At 40.1% G+C, this 13930-nt stretch overlaps 1 long non-coding RNA gene across 1 annotated transcript in view; it reads right to left on the bottom strand.

Annotated features, from left to right (window-relative positions):
- Positions 1–340: 340 nt before the first annotated feature.
- Positions 341–13930, bottom strand: part of LOC142875645 (uncharacterized) — a 44548-nt gene continuing 30958 nt past the window's right edge. Inside the window, exon 2 of the long non-coding RNA XR_012922965.1 lies at positions 341–710. This is a non-coding gene — a long non-coding RNA (uncharacterized LOC142875645). The remainder of the gene's footprint in view (positions 711–13930) is intronic.

Below are 13930 nucleotides of genomic sequence, written 5' to 3'. Positions count from 1 at the left end.
ATATTGACCCCTACAAAGATGAACGCATAGTTCTCACTTCCTTCCTGGTATCTTAACATTATGGTTCTAATTCTATTTGGTTTGAAAATTTACTTTCACATGGCAAACCACAGCAATTTTAGTGATAATAGAATGTCAGCCATGACATACCTTAAATTTAACCTTCTAAGGCATCTATCTATTTAGAAAGTCTTTACTCTTACAAGAGTGTATCTTATTAGAAATTCCTTCTCAGTAACCCCTTCCCCTCTAAAGGATTTTTTAAGCCATACTCCCTCATTGATGAAATGTGAGGTCATTTTAGGTGGGAACAACCATTTATAATAAGCTTTCTTCTCAATTCTGCCTTTCCCTTGTGGTATGATTGTTTTTTGTTTTGTTTTGTTTTTCACAAGGGGAGTTTGCTGTCTTCTGCCTTTTCTAGTTTATTGTCTTCATATATTATGCTTCTCAAGAGCATGTCCCTGACCAAACCACTGCGCCCCATCCAATATTATTCTATTTACCCTCTGTCTCCTCTCCGTAAGTGAAAACAAAGATAATATTTACTCACCTTTTCTTTGCTGAGGGAGATAACAACAGCCCAATAGTACCAAAAGAGCCTGGCGTTAGAACTCATTTCCTTGGCAATTGCATCATGAAAGGATTTGTCAGCCCCAGAGCAGACATCCGCAGCTTGTCATCAGGCTCAGAGAGAGGAGTTTCGAGTTCTAATCCAAGTTATGAGAGTGATTCATAGAATACTTTTAGGACAATTTGTTGAACTTCCAGTTTGGCCATTTATTCCCATAATACTTACATGGAAACTCTTATTCCACCACCCCCCCTCCCCACCTTTCATTTCTACCAGGTTTAGCCAATTTATCAGATTCCTGATAAATTTGTGTTGTGTTTCTTTCCCGTGTCTCAAATTCCTCAAGTTCTTAGTAAATCTGTTTTGCTCATTTGTTGCTGTGAAGAACAGGCAGATTTGAGAGCAAGTGACTAGTGAGTGCTTAGCATCATCTGGAATATGCTGCCTCCTGAGACAGTGGCCCCCGTCCAAGGTCTTAGAGCAAGCTCCTTTCAAGAGCCTGACCCAGGTGAAGGAGTGATTTGCTCTCTGGTTAGCAGAATGGGAAGAGCCCAGAATGTCCCCTTGAGTTAGTGGATGAAGCCTGCTGCATGGACGGATTGGATGGATTAACTGTCTCCCATTGAGCCAACGCTGTTGGGCATGGTAGTCATCACAAAATCTGGTCCTGCTCTCAAGAAATTCACTTTAGTTGTTGAGGCAAAAACAATATATATGTTAAGTTTGAAGAAAAATTAACTTCTAAATGGCATAGCCCTGTCTAAACCACATTGTAGTTATATTTTTTATTCCTTCATCTATGAAACTTACGTTGTATGGTCATAATGTGGTGACATAGAATAATGGGCAAAGGTACAACAGAGAATCTGATTTTTAAGACGAGTTACAGCAGGAACCAGCTATAAGCTCTTAGAAGAAAATCTTCGTGACTTATGTTAGACAAAGATTTCTCAAATATAACATCGAAAGCCCAATGCATAAACGAAAAAATAACAAATTGGACATCATCAAAATTAAAAGCTTCTGTTCTACAAAAGACACTGTTAACAGAATGAAAACACGAGCCACAGACTGGGAGGAATATTTGCAAAACATACATCTGAAAAAGGACTTGTATTCATATATATATAGAACTCTTACAATTCAATAATAAGAAAACAGCCCACTTTTAAAAAACGGGCTAAAAGACGAACAGATATTTTCCTACCATCTCTTCTTTCTTCACCAAACCAGATATACATATGGCAAATAAGCACACGAAAAGGTGCTCTACATATTTAAGCCTTAAGGAAGTGGAAATTGAAACATAATGAGATATATGTTCACACCTACTAGAATGGCTAAAGCTAAAATCTCTGACAATATCAAGTGGTAGCAAGGATGCGGAGCAGTTGGAACTGTCATACATTGCTGGTGGGAATGCAGAACGGTACAGTCAACTTGGGAAACACTTTGGCAGTTTTTTTTAATAAAGATAAGAATACACCATTTGACCCAGCAATCCCCTCCTGTGTGTTTACCCAGAAGAAATGAAAATGTATGTGTTTATGTAGCTTTGTTCATAATCACCAAAACTTGGCAATCATCAAATGTCCTTTACCCAGTGAATGGTTAGACAAACTCTGGGACATCCACACAATGGACTACAAATAAATTAATAAACAACTAGATAAATACATCAATTTTAGCAATATAAAGGAACTGACTGCTATTGCATGCTATGACATAGATGAATCTTAGAGGCGTCATGCTAAGTAAAAGAAGTCAGATACAAAATGCTACACGCTGTATAGGCTAAAGTTTATAGGCTAAAGCTAAAAACAAGAGAAGAAACAAAGGCAGAACTGTAGGATTAAAAAGAAATCAGTAGCTATATTTGGCTGGGGGTGGGGGTTGGAGTACAAAGGAGTATTGAGGACCTTTAGTGACATGATGGATCTGTTCTATACGTTGACTGTGATGGCTCTTATATCACTATATGTTTGTCAAAACTCATGGAACTGTAACACCAAAAAGCAGTGACTGTTACATAATGTGTTAATTAGACCTCAGGTTTTAAAAAGGGAAAAATGCAATTTTTCTGACTCAGTTACACATTTGTCAAATAAAAACTAAGCCCTGCTGCTGCTGCTGCTGATGATGATATATCAAACTCACAAGATTTTTGTGAATTTTGTAAACTTTTGTAAATGAGAAAATGTCTGTGAACGCTTTGAAATACATGAAGTGTCAAACAATTGCCAGATATTATTATTAAATTGTTCTGTTTTGATTTTGTATTCAGTTACTTTGCTAACCTCTTTTAGTGTTTATAAAAGCCTTCCATTGATTCTTTCAGCTTTTAATGTAAATTGTCAGGCTACAAATAAATAATGACAGTTAACCTCTTCCTTTCCAATCTTGTAATTTCTTTTACAACTTCTTTTTTTATTTTCTTGTGTTGGTTAAGAAACATTGCCAAGTCAATGTTGAATAGCAGCCATTGTAGTAGGTATTCTTTTGTAATTCCTCAATAAAGAGGTTTATAAAATTTCAAAATTAAATATGATTTTTGATGGGCTTGGTAGATATCCTTTATGGAATGAAAGAAGTTGCTTTTCATTCCTGTTTCCCAAGTTATTTGTTTTGTTTTGTTTGAAAGTTTATTAATTTTTTATTAACTATATTTCCTGCATCTATTAAAATCATATCATTTTATTATTTAGTAAAAAGTATTTATTTTTAAGTAAACCTTAGAGCTGACCTCTTATATTCTTGCAGTCCCTTCTCTAATCAATCTGTAATCTTCTAAAGGGCATGACTTTGTCTTTTGGTCATTGCATCTTTATTATCTAGCCCAGGTCTGATTTAAATAATATATTTATCCCTAGAACTTAACTCTTACCTCTAGAGAGAAGAGAACACTTAAAACACGCTGTCGAATACTAGAGGGCTCAGGAGAACTCTTCTCCCGTAAGATTTTTAAATGTTTCGTTTCAAGATTAATCTCAGCCCATGTAGTCATCTGCATCTCTATCAAAGTTTTGGTTTCATTCTTTCTGCCTCAAAATTGGACTTGGAGATAGACTTTTATATATATATATATATATATATATATATATATATATATATATATATATATATATATACAGAGTTAATATGAGTACAAATACTTTTTTCGTTCTTCTCTGGGCCTTGCTGCTATCTTACATTTCAGTATCTTTATTTTTGAAGAGTGGGTTGTAGGTTGTGCTTAGGAGCTTGAAGATTTATTCTTCAAAGACCAGGATGTCTTTGAAGACCAGCAGAAGAGAGAAAGTTTCTAGTAACACCTGGAGACTTGCGGGAAGTTTCCATTTGGGACAAAGGAGTGTCAGCCAGGAGAGTGACAGGTTGCCAGGCTGGTGGCCAACTTCAAGCTCGCTTTGGTTGAGTCTCTTGAGAATTCTGCTCTCGGGGAAGACTGGGGAGATAGTATAGGATTGGTAAGAACATGACTTTGGACACAAGTAGCCCTAAGTTCAAGTCTTGGCTCTAACAATCAGTAACTAGGCAACCATGGATAAATCTTTATTTTTGGTTTCCTCATTTCTAAAATAGGGGTAGAAGTAGATGGTTTAGAGTACCTGATACACAATAGACTCTCAAAAAATATTGACTATGATTTCAATAGCAGTTGCCTAGGCATAATCAGATGCAATAAAATAGGTCTCTCCATGAGAGGGTACTTAGAGGTTTTTTTTGTTTGGTTTAGTTCTAGATTTCTATCATGAGGGAAAAATATGTAATTTTTAAAATGCAGTTATAAAGATACAGAACAAAGAGAATCATGACTCATGTTTCACAATTTACATAGCTTATTTATTGTTTCATGTTCTACGGTACTTCAGATAGTTACATAACCCCCCCTCCCCACTTTAGGATGCCAGGATATGACATCAGGAAAATGGATAGGAAGAGTTTTGGGGGGAGGCATGACGGATTAAATGCAGGAGATAGATATATGCTTCTCTGACGTGAATGTCCCATCACTTACGTTGGGTAAAGCAATCCCAAACCCTGACTGATACCAGGAAACAGTTTTTTCCACTAAGGTCATTCTCGTTGTAAAATTCTATTAGGCCTTTAGATAATGTTATGAGCTGTTCTCAGTCTGGCCTGTTGTTAGACACTGGATTTGAGCCCTTTAATTCCCAGTCATACTGGCTTCTCACTAAATCTCTCCAATTCTTGAAGTCATAGCCTGGACTTCCCCACTTCTCTGGGAATAAGGTTTCTCAGACATTAGTTTCCTATGTCATTCTCCTTTTTAGAGGCTATAGTTGTTTTATCTACTAGAGGATGGAACCCATTCATCAGACTCCATCTCTTGGCCTCCAACCAGTTGCCTTATCTCTCAGTGGGGTTTCCTCTCTTCCCACCAGCACCGTGTACACACTGTTTCCATCTGTGTAGCATTGCCTCCCTCTCTCCCGGCTTTTGTGAGGGTGATTTCTCCATCTTGCTATTGTCTCTTCCTCCCTTTCTGGAGCCATGAGATGGAGAAAATCTTAGTTTCTTAGCATCTTCGGAAGAAATATGTCATTAGGTTTATTCGCGTTTGTGCATGTTTGCATAGAAGAAGTACTTTGATATACTGGGGCTGGAATAAGATTCAAAAAGAAAGCTCAAGTGAAAGAAGAACAGTAACAGCTACATTGCGTTTAAAGAAGGAAAGTCTTGTCAGGGGAACTTCTGTCCAGCGCCATGGTAGACAGGACATGATGAAGTCAACGTCTAATGGCTGTTGGGGTTGCACCTGCCTGCTCCCAAGTCAGGTGCTGAATCAGAAAAGTAACCCCGATGTCTCAGGGAGGTCTATGTTCTGACTAAATGTTCAACACCACTTGAAAAGAGTTTCAGGACTTAAGCTTAAAAAAACAAACAAACTTCGGTGTCAGTGTGAATTATCAATGACAAATACTTTGCTTTGCAGCAACCTGCTTTGGTTCCCAATTTGAAGGCTGCCAGTTTTGAGATGGTCTACTTGTTTCCTTTTCTGGGAGACAAACATATTTTTGAAAACAAGTTCTAGTCTGAACACCCCTTCAGGAAGGGACTATTTATTTGGCAAATCAGTGAGTGTCCCCACACGGGAAATTATATATAGAGAGAATCACCAGACCATGTGGGGGAAAAAAAAGATTCTCTAAAGCTCTGACCTGGGTGAAAAACAGGCTTTTCCCCACATACTTGGTTTGATGGCCATGGAAAGTTCACATTCCACGGGGTCTGAGCACCAGGCGGGACCGGAGTGATTTCCTAGCTCTCTGTGGTCTGTGGTCTGCCATGATTCCGCCCCACCAACCCAGTATCTCTCACTCACCAAATGCACAGTCTCCATTTCAATCAGCTGTTTATCCCACTATCCCATGAACATACCAAACCTCTTCTTTGCCCGTCCAATCTCTCACGCCCATCTGGTCTGCTTCTAAGCTCGTAGACTCTTCCCTTCAAGGACAATCTGGTTACTCTGCACACCCCCAAAACTCTCTCTGGCTTCCTCATTGGTTCCATGAGCTTCCTTTTCTTGGAGCTGCTCCTCCATCCCTTCTCTCTGAATCTATCTGGTACTTGAAGACAATCTTCTCTTGTAACCTACAGCAGTTCTCGAATGTGCTTCCTGCATTTCCTAATGAGGTTGACCATAAGAATAAGGAATGTCACAATTCTCAACTCAAGAATTGTGTCAGTACAGAGAAGTAATAATTATTTTAAGGCCACTTACAATCCATAATTTTCTTAGCTCATTTTGACTAGTGTAGTACACTTGGATGTAGCATGTGTGAAGTGGTAATCACTTGTAAGGATAGCACAACTTGAATGTAGAATTTGTTTCTTCTCTTCTGTATTTAGATTTTTGATCAATTCTTCTTTAACTTTTTTGGGCCTATGATACAAATTTCTATTGAAGATAAAAATAAATCAATCACTGATATTTTAGTCATTGGGATTTTCATCTAAATATTTCCATTTCTGTATTAGGAGAATATTACCTGCCCTCCTCTACACACCCCCCCACACACAAATCCCACCCCAAACCCAAGCATTTTGGAATGTGTCTCCTTTAGTTTTAGAATGTGGATTGTATACCCATATACTCTTTAATGTACTTGTTTGGTTTGGTATTAATTTGACTGTGCATGTGCATGTGCATGATAACAGCAATCTTTGCTTTTCTTTGGTCAAAGTTTTCTGTTTATTTTGCTTGTCATTTTCTATGTACTTCAAAAAGGTGTCTTCATGAAGTTTGCTATTCTGCCAATAAACTTTTAGATTTTTGAAAAAAAAAATAGTTAATTTGAGGTCAACCTCATTTGTTGAGGACTCCGGGACGCATTAGCCCTTGCTAATATCCATGATCATCCCAGCACATGGAATAAGTTAGTTTGGCTCATATGGATAAATGTTTTATTCTCAGAGAGTAATTTTATTAGTGCCAACTTTAAAATAATACTACACTGTCTTTGAGGAAGACGTTTTTTCCCCTAAGTAATGCAAATCCCTTTTTGCCAGCTCATTCAGTTTCATAAAAGCTTTCTGAGGTAGGGATCACTCTGTCTTTCTTAAGGCAGGAGAAAGTTTGCACAAAGCCAAAGTTGGAGTTAAAAGAGAGAAGACCTTTTATGTTTAGTTGGAAGCAGGGAAAACCAGGGAAGCCTCATTTTTATAAGGCCACCATGCAGAGTTGGGTGGATTATGCAGTGGGTAACTTCAGACCTTAGGAGAATGGTGCTTGTTGGAGTTGAGAAGTGCACAACCTCTTTGTCCAGATGTGGTGGCCCTGCCTAAATGACCTGGTCTGAAATGAAGCAGAAGCTAGTGCTGAGTACTAAAGAAAAGGCTGAAGGGTACTTCCTCTTAGTCCTCTTCTTGGACATCCAATCTAGATGGTTCCCACTCTCTTTTCATTCTTACTTAGGCCACAGGAAGGGGAGAGTTTATCAGGACTGGCTCCCCAGTGTCTTCTCAACAAAGCTCTCATTTCTACCAAAGCTCCAAGCCAAGATTTTTTTTTAAAGGGTCAGGCTGTCAGACACATATGGTTACTATGAGACAGCCTCTGTCAGAATAGAAAGGCCACATCCCTAAAAGGCTGAGGCCGAGCTCTGTGCATTATGGACTTAATTCCTGACACATTTGGCACAAGTTGAAAAAAAAAAAAAAAAAAAAACGCCCACTGTCTCAAGAGGCCTTTGGGAGGAACATACAAGGCGAAACGTTTTAGTTGTAGACAAGTAAATGCTGGAGAGTCAGCAAGGGATGAGCTGGTCAGGAAGCATCCACTTCCTGTGGATACTCCCAAAGTTCTCCCACTCCGGCCAACGCCAGTTGCAGATGATGCAGCCAATAAAACACTCTTCCAAGGCAGCACTGTTGGCTCCGTCCGCTCTAGTCAGCTGCGCCGACGATTCCACTTGCCCATGTGGAATCTTCTGGTTTTCCTCCCGAGGCCAGGGATGTTCAAACAAACCAACAAGAAAGATTGGGATAGGAAATGTGGAGCTTAGGAGGCTAGGGGAGGCAGTTGTGTAAGGCTGAGGCTAAAGATGAATTTCCTGACTCTCTCCGGCACAAACAAAGAACTCAAGTTGATTTTGCTTTGAAGGAATGGCTTACAAGGAACATTTTCTTATTTAATGATGGGTGTTTTTCAATGCCATGGTAGAAAAATACTGTGACTCACCTCCACCCAGATGAAAACCTACCCCTGAAGTTTGCTGCGTTAAATGGGAATTAGTATGCTAAGTCCATTAACTAGAACCACGGTTTTCAGCATAAATCAGAGTTGCCTCTTAAATTAAAAAAAAAAAAAAAAAAAAAAAAGCAATTGCAGTAGCAAGTCATGATGAGATGCCTTGCCTTCAGTGAAAAGGGAAGTATGTTTTCTCTGGCCGGCCCACACAAACTCAGATATTGAATATGATTACCGAGAAGACGGAAAGGTTTTCAGGAAAGACTATTGCTCAGCTCCTACCAGCCTGCAAAGGAGTACATAGGAAGTCAAGAGATCCAGCCCATTCAAAGGAGGCTGAAAAACAGGATCTTTGATTCCACTGAGCAGTCCTGTGAAAGCAGAAGATATGAATGGATGGGTTGGTCTGGCAAGAGATTCCAACCAGCCAACTAAGCAACCTGCTTCTTTTTAAGCACCTCTGATGTAAGCATACTCAAATGTAGGGTTGCTGCTCTCAAGAAGTGGTTGCATTTTGCGCCTTTGTCTAATAAGGAAAATAGGAAACACTACAAACATTTACGATGGGGATTGGTTACACAGGTGACAAAGGAGCTAAGGACAATGCAATGACTCCGACATTAGCACCAGCAGGAAGCCTCTGTATTGCCCAGGTGGGAAGCAATGTTTCCAGATGCCCAGGCTTTAGGATGAGAAGGCGGCAGTGGAACCATGGTGGGTCTGACCTGTGGGAGCTGGAGCCATGGAGGAGACCCAGCTGTTGCTAGAGAAGGAGGCTGAGGCAGAGAATGAGAGGAGGAAACACCCTAACTTACCCTCATTCCTTCCTACCAGTCCCTCACTGCTACCTGCCATTGACTGCACCCAGGCAGAAGCCACCTAACATAGGAGTCTGGGAAGGGCCACCTGCAGGGACCAGGCCCCCTGAGAGGCAGGGCAGGGCAGGGGAAGGGCAAAGAGGCCCAGGCCTGGCACAGTGAATGCATTTGGATCATTTTTTACCTTTACCACAATGACCTCACCTCACCCTGGGCCAGACCATGATGAATCAATGCAAGCTGCAAATGCTGGCTGGGATAGGCTCTGGGGTGAACCTCCACCTCATGCTTCTGCCAGCCACTTAACCCCATTTGGGCCGATCTCAAGACCCTTTTCAGGAGGCACTTTAATTCTTCCAGGAGTTAAGGAACTATAATACACATAGCCTCACATGCATACTATCTTTTCACAGAAGCCTTGGAATGGATTGTCCTCACTCTTGTTCTCTGTGCAGAATTCCAGGGTCTAACTAGCCTCATGGCTAAGTGAGCAAAATCCTGCCTGGCTCTGATTTCTTCCATGGTCAGCTCTGCCAAGACAGCTCAGGGTGCCAGAACTGATGCTCTTGGTGTCCTGGTGGCCTGGTGACTAGCTAATGGCAGTCTCCAGTCTAGATGTTTCTCTGATTTGATGTCTCAGGTCCATCTAGCTAAATGCAGCCTTATCAATAGCAATAGTGCACAGGCTTTGGCATTCTTGCATTGGGATGACCTCAGAGTTACTTAACCTCTTTAAATCTCTGTTTCTTCATCTACACAGTGAGAGAAAATACAGGTCTATCATGTGGATTAAATAAGATGATATCTACTAAAGTATTTATTCTGACATCTGGCACAAAAGCAGTGCTCAACGAATGGCATGACTACCTCTTAACTGATGACAATTCCTCTAGCTGCAAGTGACAAAAGCCAGTTCAACTTAGCTTAAGCATAAAGGTCTGGTTGCAGGAGCATCTGGGTCTAAGAGCTCATCCATGGTCCTCACTGGGGGTTTTCTCTAAACGACTTGGCTTTGTAGTCCTCTATTTGGTTCCATTGCCAGGCAGTTTGCTCCCATGAGATGGCAAGATGGATGCTGAGACATCTGCCCAACTGAGCAACCACAGGAAGAAGAGATCCCAAGAGTTTCCTGAAGATCCTGGAACAGAGTTTCATTGGCCTGTTGCATCACACTTCCAGCCCCGAATTAGTCACTGTGGCCACAGGATGGAATGCTGTTAGTTAGTTGGCCAGGCCTAGGTCCTGGGTCCCCATACGTTGAGAGTAAGGGAGTGTCAAGTCTTCAAAGGGAAATGAAGGGGCTATAATCAGAGGCAGGAATGGATGCCAGGAAGGCAAAAACAAGTTGTTTTCACTATAGTGACCATTGTTGCTATTGCTATTATTCCAATTTACTATTTGTCATGTACAACTAATATCACCATCATCGCCAATAATCTACACTGTGCAACACTAGGACAAAAACCTGGGGGATTATTCCGAGGAACAACTAAGCTAACAGGGAGGTAAAAGGGAAGAACCATAGAAAGCTGGAATAAGAGAAAAAGGATTCTGGATATAAGGAAATAAGAGCTCTTAGTAATAGATGAGAGAGAAAATAAAGTAAAGCCTAGAGTGCTAATTCCTAGAAGATGGATCAAACATCTTTCAAAGACAAAACCTATCTAAATGGCAACATGTAATACATCTTACAGTTGCTAAATTAAAAACACCTCACTGTGATTGCTTAAGTAAAGCTTAAATGACCACACGAAGCATGCATGCTGTATGCTGTTTTTGTTCAGCACTGACGCAGGTGTCCATGAAACAAGCCAATAAAATCCCCTGCACAGGAAGTCCACGTCCACAAACATCTTACTGCAGACACAGTCAGCAATAAATGCTCCACAATATGAATATTATGATGTTGAAACCTTCTAATTTTTCCTTCCCATTGTCTTAAGTGAAATGGGCATGTGATATATATATATATCACATGCCCATTTATATATATATATATTTATATATATATCACATGCCCATATATCATATATGATATACATATATGATATACATATACATATATGATATACATATATATATATATATATATAATCTCTGCCAGAAAGTTCAGGTGCTATCACCTATAGTGAAACATTGCTTGGCTATTTGGCAATGCTATAGTATCCTTGAACAACTGGTTTACTCTAGGATTAGTGACATATGCAAGTATGTAAATGCACAATAGAGTAATACTGTGAAACCAATAACTCTGAACTTGAACTTGAACCTATCTCCATTCTACATGCAATATGCCCAGTCAACAGAATAATCTGTATTAAGCTGTGTTACATGGAACATTGGGAAGACTTTGCACATTGGCCTTCTATAAAAACAAAAACGATGTTTTCAGAACTATAGGATTTGCTTAAGGCTAAGGCTCTATACAAAGCAATTATGGAAGAAGCTGATTCTTTGGGCCATCTGGGCATTTCACCTGGAGAGCATCCAGATGAAGTTGGCTAAAGCCCACCTGGGTGGAATGTCCCCCATTCAGTAGACTTGGGGAAGTGAATTATTCAGCTTCAATGGAAACAACCAACGTATGGTCTCTGTTTTGTTTTGTTTTTAATTAAAGGATATGCAATGGTTACATCATATAGTTTTATGTAACAATTTTTTGAAAGAGAAAGCACATATCTAAGGTGAACAAAGCATCTTGAGGGGATTAGGGTACTGTATTTTCTTAACTGTAGAGTGGCATTCTTGGGAAACTAGTCATGTAATATTATGGGGTCTGATAGGCTCACCAAATAGAGAAACAATAACATGACCTTACATTTCTAGACCTTATTACACTTCTCAAACCACTGACAGGGAGGGCTGGCCCCTAATTCAGTGCCTGTCCTGCTCCTGCACACTTTTTTCCATAACACATACAGAATGAAAACATTCTCTGCCCATGTTGAGAAAAACAGTCGTTTGGTTTATTAAGACTTTTGTTTTTCTTTCATATTTTGAAGGGTGCATCGACCAGATTAAAAAACATGGCTCAGGGAAGCAAGAGATCATTCCCCCAAGTGTTTATTAAGTGAATCACAAATTCATTCAGCATGACTGCTTACCCGGAGAAATAAAGGCAGAATGGTAACAAGCTGTGAGCCTCCAAGTACCCTCAACCTCAGGATCTCCCTGGGAAAGGGTCACAAGTGTAATCATTTTCAGCTGGCGCTGCCTTGCTTCCGTCGTCAATGGAAATATCCAGGCAGGATGAACACACTTTTCTGACTAGACTCTGGACTGACCTAGACAGCTTTTGGAAATTCAGGATCTACTTTTCCTAAAGCTTCTTAATTTTTCCCATCCCTCCCTGATTGAAAACATCATTTATCCCATTACAGCATGTGGAAAGAGAGGGGAGGGAGAAGCAGACAGAATCTGAATTCAGGACAAAAGTGACTTTGTGAGGAGGTCTTTATGCTCATCCATAATAGATGATAATTTTCATGTCATGTAGCTGATTCCAGGACAGAATCACCCAGAGAGATATTGAGTAGTATTTTTCATACTGTCTATCTCAAGAGCCCCAATGAGACGTGTGTAGCCACATTCAATAGCTAGTGATCCACAGCTTTCATGGTTCCTAGGAAAGTTTGGATATTTTGTCAAGTCCAGTTAGCAATTATTTCACCGGCTGCACGTGAAAGAATTCTCCTCCTTCACTGATACTGTGGTGGGTTCCAAAGGCTCAGATCTCCTCCAATGTCTGAGAACTGTCTGGAGATCTCACTTCTAAAGAAGTCTGTGGATTCGTAATTTCTGAAGTATCTCTATTCCTCATTTGTTGGGTGATGGCTACTTCTTCAATGGCATGACTCCCCTGGGTCAGCTTTCCAATGGAGTCAGCTCTCTCTGATTTGGAACTGTCTTTGAAATTATAAGATGCTATGTCATTTCAAGGGCAAAAAAGCAACATTATGATAAATAAGAGTGGATGCTAGAGTCCCAAAGACTTTCAGCAGGCTGCAGTTTCCCAGCTGCTAACATCAGCAATGTGGTTCCTATTACACAGCTGGATTTCAGACCATGGTACTTTCCAAGTATCATTTCCACTTTATGTAAAGAACATGGATTCCGCACAGTTTCTGTTGAGCGAATGGATACGATTTGGGATGAATGTCTCTCAGCCATTCCTGCAAATTACTGAGATGACTTGTGGTCCACTAATCCATTTCTAGGGACTACGATAAAGTGACAGAACATGACTCTGAAATTGTTGTTCAGTGGTTAATACACCCAGTTAGCTCCAAATATACTGGACAAATTAGACTTTCTAAGGCAGTAGCAAAAGGAGAGCACAAATGTTAACAACCCCCCCCCCAAAAAAAAAAATTAACAACCTGCTCTCAGTCTGAACTTTTAAGGGAATGGATTGTTACTTGCAAGGGGTAACAATACAGTCTAGTTCTTCTACTAGTAGCAGAACTATTAGTAGAAATTCAATAAATATTAACTCATTTGAGTCAAGTTCTTGGCTAGGCTCTTTATAAACTGCATCTCCCATAACCTTCACAACAGTCCTGTGAGGTAGGTACTCTATTGCTCCCATTTTACAGATGATGAGACTGAGGCATAGAGAGGTTAGGTAACTTGTCCAAGGTCACACAGAAAGTAAGTGTCAGAGCTAAGACCTGCAAACAGTCCAGATTGACTGTAAATCCTCCTAACCATTCTGCTGTCCTGCCTTGGTAATAGGACAAAGCCTCTGCTTCAGTAGTTTTAACTTGGTAAAAGAAGTAGCAGTTGCTGCTGAATGTTTCACTCAGTGTGTCATCTGTGGGTATT

Source organism: Microcebus murinus, chromosome 14 (genome assembly GCF_040939455.1).
Source record: "Microcebus murinus isolate Inina chromosome 14, M.murinus_Inina_mat1.0, whole genome shotgun sequence".
Classification (NCBI taxonomy): Eukaryota; Metazoa; Chordata; class Mammalia; order Primates; family Cheirogaleidae; genus Microcebus; species Microcebus murinus.
Note: the sequence above shows the minus strand (reverse complement) of the source record. Positions and strands in the feature narration are given on the sequence as shown.